This window comes from Canis lupus, chromosome 2 (genome assembly GCF_003254725.2).
Source record: "Canis lupus dingo isolate Sandy chromosome 2, ASM325472v2, whole genome shotgun sequence".
NCBI lineage: Eukaryota > Metazoa > Chordata > Mammalia > Carnivora > Canidae > Canis > Canis lupus.
This window is the reverse complement of record NC_064244.1, coordinates 74,420,715-74,432,845: the sequence shown is the minus strand read 5'-3', so window position 1 is coordinate 74,432,845 and position 12,131 is coordinate 74,420,715. Positions and strand designations below refer to the sequence as shown.

Below are 12,131 nucleotides of genomic sequence, written 5' to 3'. Positions count from 1 at the left end.
CACACACTCCGTCAATATTTTTTAACATCTCCATGTGTCTCCGAAACAATCCTTTTGTCACAAGAGCTCCCTCTCTCTTCCTCATTCAAAACCCTCATTGCTGATCATCCATTTACATTCCTGGTCTCTCCAGTTGAGAGATGCAAAGGCTCCAAAAAGTGACCTTGGCTAGTGAGTGGTGGAGCTTCCAGAAGCTCAATTTCCAGGTCCGCTGATTCCTGCCTGGTGCTGTGTGATTTCTATGCACCTCAGAGGCTGGCATTCGAAACCCTCCAGAGTCAGTCCCCTGCTTAATACCTGGTCCTTGTCCTCGGGTCTCCAGGATAAGGTGGCACTAAGGCAAGGTGATCAAGAGCCCAGACTTACCAGCAGACAGCACTGGGTTCAAATCCAGACCCAATCACTTTACCAACCGTGTGAACCCAGGCAAGTTTTATAAACTCTCTGAGCCTCACCTTTCTCATCCCTATTAACACCCACCTCATAGGATTGTGGGGAAATCTCATGAGATAATGTACAGCTGTCAGCACACAGCCTGGTTCCTAAAGAACCTCAAGAAGTGGCAGCTGTGGTTACTTTTCTGTCCTTATCTCCAGTACACAGACTCCTTCACCGCAGTCTACGTATTTCACTGTTTTTCAAGGCCCAGCTTGAACCTCACCTTCTCCAGGAAGCCTTCCCCGCCTGCCTCTCCTCTTCCAGTCAGAGTGCTTCTTGCCCTCTTTCCGCACCTAGCATGTTCTGACTCAACAAACAAACCTCTGTTTAGTGACAATGAGGCTCCGATTCAAGTCCCACTCTCCAGTTCCTAGCTGAGCAACCCTGGGTAGGCTGTTGCTCCACCTCTCAACCATCAAGTACAGACAAGGCTTCTACTCTGCCGATTTCACAGGACTTCGAGACACTATTGAGATGGTAGTGGTAATGACCCTCACAACACCCCTCCAGGACAGGCATTGTTATTATCCCCATTTTACAGATGAGGGATCCTGGAAGAAATTGTGGCCGAGCAGGTTTGGGGAAGGAGCAGAGCTCCAGGGCCAGGAAGGGATCTGGGGGTGGCAGGGTGCGGCTGAGACGAAAGAAGGGAGCCAGTGAGGGGGCCAAGAGCCAGCTCTCTGTGGTTGAGTTTCGGGCCGCCAGGGCTGGCTTTAGTTTCACTGCCTGGGAACCGACTAATTCCTGTGGCTCACATCTATAATCTGTCTCCTGGAACTGGAATCGCTGCCCCATCCATTCCCAGCTTGTGCTCTTGGTCAGGTCACAGACCTGAGCCTCAGTTTCCTCATCTTTGAAATGGGGATGGCAAAAGTGATCTTTTTGTTTACTGTGCAGATTCAATAAGGTGTTGGCTATGAAGTCCTTAGAGGGGTGCGCAGGAGCCGTTTAATATATTTGAGCTAAGATCTGTGTGAGATGGACCAGAAGAAGCCCCGGTGGAACCAAACCAAAATACTTGCAGTTTTCCATGTATGTGCTACATTACATGCTCCTGTTTCCAGGCTTTGCTTCCATGGTTCGGCATCCACAAGGCCCCTCCTCCTCCCTTCCATCCCCATCCCCACCACTTGCTCAAATCTGACCCACCCTGGAAGCCCAACCCAGATGGTGGAGTGGCAGGAGCAAAGAGTCTGAGGTCAGACATTCAAGGAAACTCCGGGACCTGTGCTTGTCTTCATCTTCCTGCTTTCCTCCCTAAGAGTGCCAGACACATAGTAGACCTCCCGTCAATGATGATGGTGATGATTGTTCACATCTCAGTGTAAAGCACCCAGCTAGGCACTTTACCTGCATTATTATGCTGAAATACCTTTTTTAAAAGTATTTATTTGAGAGAGATCATGGGGGGGGGGGTGAAGGGCAGAAGGAGAAGCAGACTCCCCACTGAGCAGGGAGCCTGATGTGGGGCTCCATCCTAAGACCCCAGGATCCTGATCTGAGCCAAAAGCAGACAGACACTTAACCGACTCAGGCACCCAGGCACCACCCTATGTTGAAATATCTTAACTACCCTATAACACAGGTACAGTTTGGACAGTTGAGGAAACTGAGGCTCACACATGTAGGGGAAGAGACTTGACCAAGAGCTGGTTAAAAATGAAACCAGGAACTGAACTCAGACGTTTGGCTCCTGAACCACTGAGCCATTCTAAATAAAGAGCTTATCTCCAGGACCCCAGGTGAAGGAGGGTACATTCTGCCAATGAATCCGAGGTCCCAGTGCTGCAGATGTTGTTGGGGGTGGAAAGAAAGTGCCCCACAACTAGATAAGTTAGGGATGCTTAGTCCCATTTTCCAGATGAGGAAGCCAAGGCATGGGAGACGTTAAGCAACTTGCCTGAGGCTGCACAGCTGGTAAAGAAGGAAGACCCTATTCCAGCCAGACCCCAAAGCTCTGGAGAAGTTCCCAAACTGGGGTGCGTGGGTGGCTCATTTGGTTGAGCCTCTGACTCTTGGTTTTGCCTCAGGTTGTGATCTTGGGGTCGTGGATCGAGCCCTGTGTTGGGTTCTGTGTTCAGTGTAGAGTCCGCTTGGGATTCTCTCTCTCCCTCTGCCCCTCCCACCCCTACTCACACTCTCTCACTGTCTAAAATAAATAAATAAATCGAAAGAAAGAAAGAAAGAAAGAAAGAAAGAAAGAAAGAAAGAAAGAAAGAAAAAGTCCCCAAACCAAAGCAAACTTGTATTCCAACTGGTGTGCCTCATGCCTGGGATATCTTCTCCTGAAAAATTCCTCAGATTCCCTCTGTTCAAAGTCCTACTTATCAAAATACAAAATGCTTGATAGAAGCTTCTTGAAGGCACAGATCTCCTGTTTTGGGACTCCCCAGGGGAGCTTGTTCACATGAATCTAAAATCAAGAGAGAAGCCAAAAGGGAGCGGTGGGAAGGAAGGAGGAAAAAAAATCTCTGCTCATTAAGGAGAGGAAAATCAAAACCACAATGAGATTCACACCCACGAGGATGGCCATAATCAAATAAGGGTCCGGGTTGTGGAGAAGGTGGAGCTCTCGTACATGGCCAGTAGGAATGTAAATTGGTGCAGCCACCCTGGGAAACAGTTATACACAGAGTTACCATCAGACTCGGGACTATCACTGCTGGATATATACCCAAGAGAATTGAAAATGAACATTCACCCAAGAATGTGTCCATGAATGTTCACAACAGCATTATGCATGACACCCAAGAGGTAGAAACAACCCAACTATGCATCAAAGGATGAACGGATACATTTAAGGTGGCATAGCCATTCGATGGAACAGTATTCAGTCAAAAAAGGGCATGAATTGCTGACACCAGCCGCAACATGGATGAACCCTAAAAACAGTAGGCTAAGTGGAAGAAACCAGACACAGAAGGCCATCTAGTGCATGATTCCATTAATGTGAAATGTCCAGAATAGGCAGAGCCATAGTGCCAGAAAATCCAGTCGTGTCGCCAGAGGTGGGTCAGTTTCATTTCACGGATGAGGAAATGGAGGCTGGAGGGAAGCTAAGTTGCACTATGCCTGCCTCTCTCTGTGACTTTGGACTCATGACTTCATCTCTCTCGGACCCTTCGTTTTCTCAACTGTAAAACAGAGATAATGATGTGCACCTAAGAAGGTGCTTTTAGGTGCTTGGTGTGCTGTAGTTCCTTCTCTCTTCTCTCTGGTGTTTGGGTGGAAGCTGGTGGGGTTTAATGGTTAAGGGTGCCACCTAGAGGTGAACTCAGCCAACTGCCCCAAACCCTGCAAGGCTGTTTCTTCTGGTCAAGTCAGCCCTTGTGGGCTGGGGAGGTGTAATAGGGTGTGAAAGATGCAGCCCTGCTGGGAAGGCCCGGGGGGAGGTGGGGTGGGGAGGCGGCTACCAAATTGGCCAGATTCTTTCCAGATGTGACCAGACCCTGGGGATGTTTTGAAGAGATGTTGGGTCCCGTGAAGGTGGTCCACGTTGTAGGAGGGCAATCGGATTCAAGTTCCAGTAGGGATGCCCTGAATAGCATAGGCAAGCGCCACCCATGATTCCTGTGATTGTCAGCTAATTCTCTCCTCTTCCTGCAGGAACTCTTTAAAACGCACACCTGTTAGGGGTACCTGGGCGGTTTGGTCTGTTAAGTGTCTGACTTTTGATTTCCCCTTGGGTCATGGTCTCAGGGTGGTGAGATTGAACAGGGTCCTCAGATGGAGCCCCTCGTGGGGCTCTGAGCTCAGCTGGGAGTCTGCTGGATCTTTCTCTCCCTCTCCCCTCTGCCCCTTCCCCTGCTCAAACAAACAAACAAACAAACAAACCCTGGCTGGCTCAGCAGTTTAGCATCTGCCTTTGGCCCAGGGTGCGATCCTGGAGTCCCAGGATCAAGTCCCACGTCGGGCTCCTGGCATGAAGCCTGCTTCTCCCTCCTCCTGTGTCTCTGCCTCTCTCTCTATGTCTATCATAAATAAATAAATAAATAAATAAATAAATAAATAAATAAATAAATCTGTAAAAAGAAAACTGGGGCACTTGAGTGGCTCAGTCGGCTGGGTGACTGACTCCTGGTTTTGTCTCAGGGGGTGATCTCATGAGTCATGATCGCTTGGATCATGAGATGGAGCCCCGCACCAGGCTCCCTGCTGGGTGAGGAGTCTGCTTGGGAATCTCATTCTCTGCTCCTCCCACCATTGGTGCCTGCATGCTCTAAAATAAATAAACAAAATCTTAAACGAAACAAAACACCGGATCTTGTCACTCTCTAGCTTAAGGTCTGGCAAGAAGTTCCCCACCATGGCCTGGCCCCTCTGCCCCCAGCCCCTCTGATTTTCTGCCCCCTTCACCCAGCAACCTCAGGCTCTGATCAAATACACATCTTCTGGGGTGCCTGGGTGGCTCAGTGGTTGAGCATCACCTTTAGTTCTGGTCGTGATCCCTGGGTCCTGGGATCGAGTCCTGCATTGGGCTCCCTGCATGGAGCCTGCTTCTCCCTCTGCCTGTGTCTCTGCCTCTCTCTCTCTGTGTCTCTCATGAACAAACAAATAAAATCTTTTAAAATATATATATACATCCTCTGACGCCCCCTCTGATCTCCCTGCTCTCCTTGTTTGCCTATGCTGTCCTCTCTTCTCTTCCACCAGGAAAGAAAAGGTCTGCTCCCAGACAGGAGTTTCTCAGATACACAAGCCATTGAGAATACTGTGATCTCAAACAATGCTCAGTAAAAATGGGTATCCTGGTACTTTTCAGAATGGCAGAACTGAAACCAGGGACACAAAATCAAGAATCCAGAGCAATTACTGGCATTGAAAAATAAGACTCAGAATACTTTTGAAATAAACAGGACATTCAGTCTTTGGAGTCCAGGTGACACTGGCATGGGCATGGGTGGTGACAGCTTCTACCCACCAGGCCTCAGAAGCTGACTCTGATTCTGCTCCCCATGTCCTATTAGGAATCTCAGGCTGTCATAACTTCACAGTGTAATTACAGTTGTTTTTCTGTCCTGTCTTCTGTTCTGTCCCCAGATTTAAGCCATTCCTTGTCTTCTTTATCTTTACACCCCTGTGTTCAGCCCAATGTCCATCACAGAGTAAAAGCGGGAGAATTGCTTACTGAACTCTGAATGTTTTTTAGAATCGTTGAAAGACCACTCCCAAGCTCTTTCCAGGAAAGCCTCTGTTCACAGAACCAGGAGCCTCTGTTCATCAGAATCTCTTTGTGTCCCTGTATGGGAGAAACAGGGGGTCCTGTGGAGCCAAAGAGGTCATAGGGTCCAGTATTCTCAGGCACCACACCACCTTCTCCTGGCTTGTGAAGAGAGGACCATACTTCTTGCTTTCTGATCCCACCTGTCCCCTGCCCTCATGATCATTCCTCCCCCAACAGGCAGATCACAAACAACAATGCTAATAGTAGCAAAGTAAGCTCATTCACACCCCACATCCACTTCAGAGATCACAACAGCCCCATCTGGAAGCCAGGACCAGCCCCATTTTGCAGCTGAAAGAACTGAGGCCAGGAGTACTTTAATGATATGCCTTGAAGGCACCCAGCTTGAGTATCAGGGCCCAGAATTATATTTATTTACTATGTGCCAGTCACCATTCTAAAGGCTTATAAATCTTAACTCATATAATCCTCATAACATCCCTATGAGGTATGTATTGTTATCATCCAACATTACGGATGAAGAAACTGAGGCTCTGAGAGTCTAGGACATTTGCCCAAGGTCACAGGGCTGGTGATGGTGGGGCAGGTTTTGACGCCAGGTAGTCCGGGCTCGTCCTCTTTGACCATTCTGCTATCTATCCTTCCTTCAGGATGTCCTCTGCAAGCCTTGGCTTCAGGTATGTGCCGTAGGATAAGAATACCTACCTAGAACGGTGGTTATGAGGACCAGATCCAATATGTGTGGGCGTCTGGAACACAGTAGATACCCAAGAAGAGGTAAATTTTGTTCCTCTTAGAGCCTCCACGGACAATTGAGCACCGCAACTGCAGCAACTGGCCACCAGAGGGGAGTCACGAGCTGAGGACCTAATCCCTTCCCGGGGGCCCCGAAGACCGTTGGGTTGGGGGGGGTGGTGTTAAGGATTCTGCTGAGCCCTTTGCCCCCTATGCCTAACCCTGGGATGCATCCCAGCCCGTGCCAGAATCTCATGGAATTGACCTTCTTACAAAAGAAATGAACTTTAGGCCTAAAATGCATCCAAGGCCCCAGTTCTGGGACGGAGGGGCGGGCGGGATGCGTGGGGAGGAGAGCCCAGCTGTGTCCCATTTGGTGGTGGTAGTGGTGGGGGGTGGCGATTATCAGCCGTGCCCCCTTCTTCTTGGAGCCACAGCTGCAGGGCGGAGGGTGGCTGGGGGAGCTTTGGAATTGTCTCCCTGGGGGTTTCCATGGTTACAGATTGATGCAGGCAGCCCACTAGGCTGGGTCCTTTATCTGTATTGTCTCCTGGGGAGACAATGGGCTTTGGGGATGGGGAGCACTTGGTGCAGATCACTGGCTGCAGCAGGAGCTCTGTGTGCTCTGCTCTAAGAATTCCCTGACCCCACGGCTGGGGCTAACGGTGGGACAGGAGGGTCAGCCTTGGAAATCACTCCTTGCTTTGGTGGATGACACCACCACTGCAGAGACTTGAAGAGGCCCCAGAACAGCAAACCTGCAGGGGGCTCAAAGTAGGAAATAAAACCCCCACATTTGGGAATCAGCCCTGATTAAATCATGATTCTGTCCCTGACTTCTATCTCACTTGAGTGACTTATTTTGCCTGTCCAAGTCCCAGTTTACTCATCTGGAAAGTGGGGTCAGACCTGCTTTATAAAATTACTGGGAGAGGGGCACTTGGGTGGCTCAGTGGTTGAGTGGCTGCCTTTGGCTCAGGGCGTGATCCCAGAACCCTGGGATCTAGTCCTTCGTCGGGCTCCCCTCAGAGCACCTGCTTCTCCTGTGTCTCTGCCTCTCTCTGTGTGTTTCTCATTAATAAATAAAATATTTTTTAAAATAAATAAAATAAAATTACCAGGAGAAAGTACCTAGCACAGAGCCTGGTATCAAAAAGGTACTCAGAGGGGGTACCTGGCTGGCTCAGTCAGTACGGCATGTGACTCTTTTATTTTTTAAAGATTTATTTATTTGAGAGAGCGAGAGCAAGAGAGAGAGAATCCCAAGCAGACTCCCTCCTGAGTGCAGAGCCCAACAGACACAGGATGTAACTTTTGATCTCAGGGTCGTGAGTTCAAACCCCATGTTGGGTATAGAGTTTATTTTTCTTTAATAAAAATAAATAATATCTTTAAAGAAAAAAGAAGAAAGTATTCAGAGAGCACCTGAGCTCACACAGGCTCCTGGCATGTCTTGGGTCCTAAGACTGGCTCTGTGGTCTTAACCAAAGCCCTTCCTCTCTCTTGGACTTAGCTGTCTCATCTGTGACCTGGGGACTTTGGAAGGCTTATAAAGGATGAAGTGAGATGATGAAGAAAATGCTTAAGGAAATAGAAATCAAACCCCTAACACACAACTCTGCCTTCTAGGACTTAAATCTACTTGGAACATGCAACACGTGCTCATAGGGGGCATGTGGTATTTGGTTGAGTTGAATCTTCAGCACTATGGCAGATAAGGGAGATTTTCTCAGAATCAGGAAATTATTCCCGAAAGGTCTGCCACCCTGTGCCAAAAAGAAACAAAAGCCCAGAGGGGTGAAGGGACTCAGCTACCTGCTGCTGGGTTTCCTCATCTTGCCCTGTTACCATCTTCCCCAAGGGAAGGGTACATGTAGGTGGGGAGGAGAGAAGAGGGAGAGAAAGCTGTCATTTGTGGGACACTTGTATATGAGGCAAGTTGCTTATAAACCCATCTCATAGATAAGGGAACTAAAGATTACTATTCTTGTTATTTAACTGGATTGGCCAATCCATGTATAAGACCCAGGACTGAGATTAATTTATCTGCAGTATGGAAGACAGCAGTTGCCCATGTGAAAGTAAAACAATTCCTTCATCTTTAAATAATCAGCAGAGGGGGGCCCCTGGGTGGCTCAGTAGGTTAAGGACCTACTAAGGACCCTTGATGGCCGCTCAGGTCATGATCTCAAGGTGGTGAGATGGAGCCCCACGTTGGGCTAGACGCCGGCATGGAGCCTGCTTAAGATTCTCTCCCTCTCCCTCTGCTTCTCCCCTCCTCTCTAAAATAAATAAACTAGCAGAGGGAAGCAAAAACCTCTAAATGTCTATCTCTCTTCCCTCCCTTACAATGTACTTAGTCCAGAGCCCTGCACATAGTGGGTGTTCAAGAAATCAAAGTTCTTATCACCATCACTGTTATTATTAAATGTATTACTACACATTCAATGCTGGGGATGCAAAGGTAAACAAAACTCACTCCTGTCTTTGAGGAATTCATCCTAGTGAGAGGGAAGGACGAGTGCAAAAAAGTACTCTCTTCCACTTGTTTGACTTTGCAAAGCACTTTTACATACAGCATCTCATTGAATTCTCAAAACAAGCTCATGAGGAAGGCATTTTTCCCTTTTTAGAGATAAGGAAATGGAGCCTCAGTGGGCTTCAGTGATTTGTCCAGACTTTGTAAAATATGAATAAAATAGGAAATAAAATGTTTGCAGGAAAATACCTTTATTGGATTAACAGATGTGTTTAAAAGGAATAAAATATATTATGTGAGGCATACAAACAGTGGCCCCATTTTATTAAAGAATATGTAAAAGGTAGCTTTTTCTGAATTAAAAAAAGGGGGGGCAGCCCTGGTGGCTCAGCGGTTTAGCGCTGCCTTCAGCCCAGGGCCTGATCCTGGAGACCCCCTGCTTCTCCCTCTGCCTGTGTCTCTGCCTCTGTGTGTGTGTGTGTGTCTCTCATGAATAAATAAAAAAAATCTTAAAAAAAAAAAAAAACAGCCAAGCTCTCAACAGCTCTCATTTATGGAACCACTCACCATTATGTGCCAGGCACTTTCTATGCATTTCTTTAATCCCACAATAATCCTGAAAAGGAGAAGTGGTCAGCCCCCTTCACAGAGGAGAAGCCAAGTCTCAGAGAGGTGAAGCTATGTGCACAGCAATAAGGGGATGGAGCCAGGACTGGAACCAAGGCTCTAACCCTCTGGTTAAGAGCTGGAGACCAAAAAAGAAAAAAAAAAAAAAAAAAAAGAGCTGGAGACCAGACTGGCTCCCAAGTCAGTTTTGCCAAAGAATATGCTCCCGCTGAGAGGTGATCACTCTTTCTTGTCTCACTCCACAGAGCATGATGAGTGGGAGGGAGAGTGTAGGCAGTTCTCCAAGGTAAGAGCGCTGGTTGCAGCCCATTTGGGAAGCAGCACAGCGTAGAGCGGCTTTCTCAAAGTGTGTGTGTCTATGTACCTCGGTGTGCGCACATGTGTGACCGTGTATGAAGCTGGCTGGGTGCCGGGTCTCACGAAGCCATGTGATCCAAATCTGTACATCTTCCCGAGATGTCGATTTTACTTGAAAAATTGAGACATGATGAAGTTTATATTAAAGCACAGATGGCTATAGAATGTATGAGAACATAAACTTCACGTGATATTTTAAGATAACAAAAGACAGCTAGTATTGGGAGGCTCTTTTTAGGTACCAAGCATTAGTCTGAGAGTTTTGTATGTGAACTAGATTAATTCTTGCAGCTGTCTGTGGAGGGGCTGTTATCACCCCCCCAACACACACACATTTTATAGATGCAGAAACAGAGGATGAAAAGAAGTAACTTGTCCAAGTTCATACAGCCAGGAAGTGGAGGAGGGTGGGCACACATAAGCATTTCAATAGCCAAATATTAGAAAATCTGTATTATCCATTGTTAGTTCAATTGAACGTTTACAAGACGTGCAGATGAGGATGAGGATGATAAAGAAGCAGTTGGCTCCTGCTTGATTTCCCTGATAAAATTATGAGGACTGCCAACCGCAGGCAGCTCACCTGTGCCAGGTACTCTACCTCTGTTGTCTTAATTCCTATGATCCTTTGAAAGAGGTGCCACTGGGAATTTTTACAGATGAAAAACTGAGGCTCAGAGAGGTAGTGTCCTTTGGCTGGTCACATGGCTAAGAAGTGGCAGAGACAGGATTTGAACGGTGGGGCGCGGGGTGGGGGGTTCCCTGTATGACCACAAAGCTGCTGCTCGCACCCGTGACTATGTCACCTCTGACTTCCAGGTCCTCTGGCCTCTAGGTCATGTTCTTCCTACTCCCACCCCTAACTCCCGTACTCTTCTAGAGAGAGGTACTTCTATGAGTGAGCTGGTTCTGGATCAGGCTGAAAATGGACAGGCTCACAGACTCTAAATCTCCATCTCTCCACCAGCTAAAAACACACACCCATCATGAAATAATTACAAATCCCAATAATGAGAAAGTAGTAGCTGGGCACTAACTGGGAGTGTAAAGATCTGGCTTTTAAGCCTTAGCTCTGTGAGGAGACCTTTCCCCATGACATTGGATGAGTCACTTCCCTGCTCTGGGACTCAGTTTCCCTTCCAGTGAACTAGGAACAGTAAAGCTAGCTGTGACTTATCGAGTATCTGCCATGTGCCGGTGAATTTCCAGATACTTTACCAAATCGTCCCCACAAATCTGTGGACAGGGTGCAGGATCCTGGCAGGATTACAGGGAGGAAACTGAGGCTCGGAGAGGTGAGGGAGCTTGTCCAACGTGCCACAGCCTGCAAGTGGAGGCACTGAGCTGGAGTCCTACTTTTAGTCCCTGCTCTACTCCTGAGGCATCTGGCTGTCCTGCTGATCAGATGCTCTGGGTGTGTGTGAAAGGGCTCTGAAGGGCACATGCGGAGGGCAGGCAGGCAGTGCTGAGATGCTGTGCTTGGTTTATGTCAACAACACTGCCACGCTGGAAAGATGAGCAAGGAAATTATGTTAGGAATGTGACAACCATGCCTAGCAAGCTCTTTGGTTGGGGTTACCCAGTGCCAGGCACTTCACATATGGCATCTAATTTAATCATCAAAGCAATCATCTGAGGTTCTGAAAGGATAAATAACTTACCTGTAAAGGGACAGCTGATACACAGCAAAGTCAGGATTCAGCCAGCATCTATCTGATTCCCGGACTCACAGGGAGAAAGTGCGGGAGGGCCAGGGTGGCCGTCTGAGGCCAATTCTGTATGACCCATTGGTTTGTACCGGGTTCTAAAAGAGCTGCTGACATCAACAGCACTGGATGTGGAGGCTGTTTTAGAGACCTGGGCTCTGATGTGTACTCCAGGGTGACCTCCGGCAGGTCCCCTAATATCTGTGAGTCTCATATAAGGGAAATGGAGGGAGCCCCCCCCCCAAGCCTCTTGCTACCTTGTAGACTAACATGCCAAGTGCTAGCGAGTGGCGTCTTTTGAAGACACCTTCTTGCTGCTCTCTTTGAATACGGAGTCAAGTCTACAGCGAACAATGTGATTGACAAGATGTGAGACCGACATTTAGGCTCCTGGGGACCCACCTGAATCTTCGATGGAAGCTGGAATCAACCCTTTGTACATCTGGACCCACTGCAAGACCTATCAGGGGGCCTGATGGGGGAGAGATGAGTGTGAGCCAGGGTGTGTGTGTGATGGGGGTGTCATCTGTCTTGATGGTCTCTGCGTCATCTCCTTGCATGACTGGTAGTGGCCTAATACCCTGGTGTATCTTGAAACCCTTAT

General features: G+C 48.1%; 1 long non-coding RNA gene across 1 annotated transcript; it reads left to right on the top strand.

Annotated features, from left to right (window-relative positions):
* Window positions 1–821: 821 nt before the first annotated feature.
* LOC112660241 (uncharacterized) lies at window positions 822–6,694 on the top strand. The gene is made up of 3 exons (XR_003136790.3): window positions 822–921; window positions 6,274–6,300; window positions 6,421–6,694. It is a non-coding gene; the product is annotated as an uncharacterized LOC112660241 (long non-coding RNA).
* The last annotated feature ends 5,437 nt before the right edge of the window (window positions 6,695–12,131 follow it).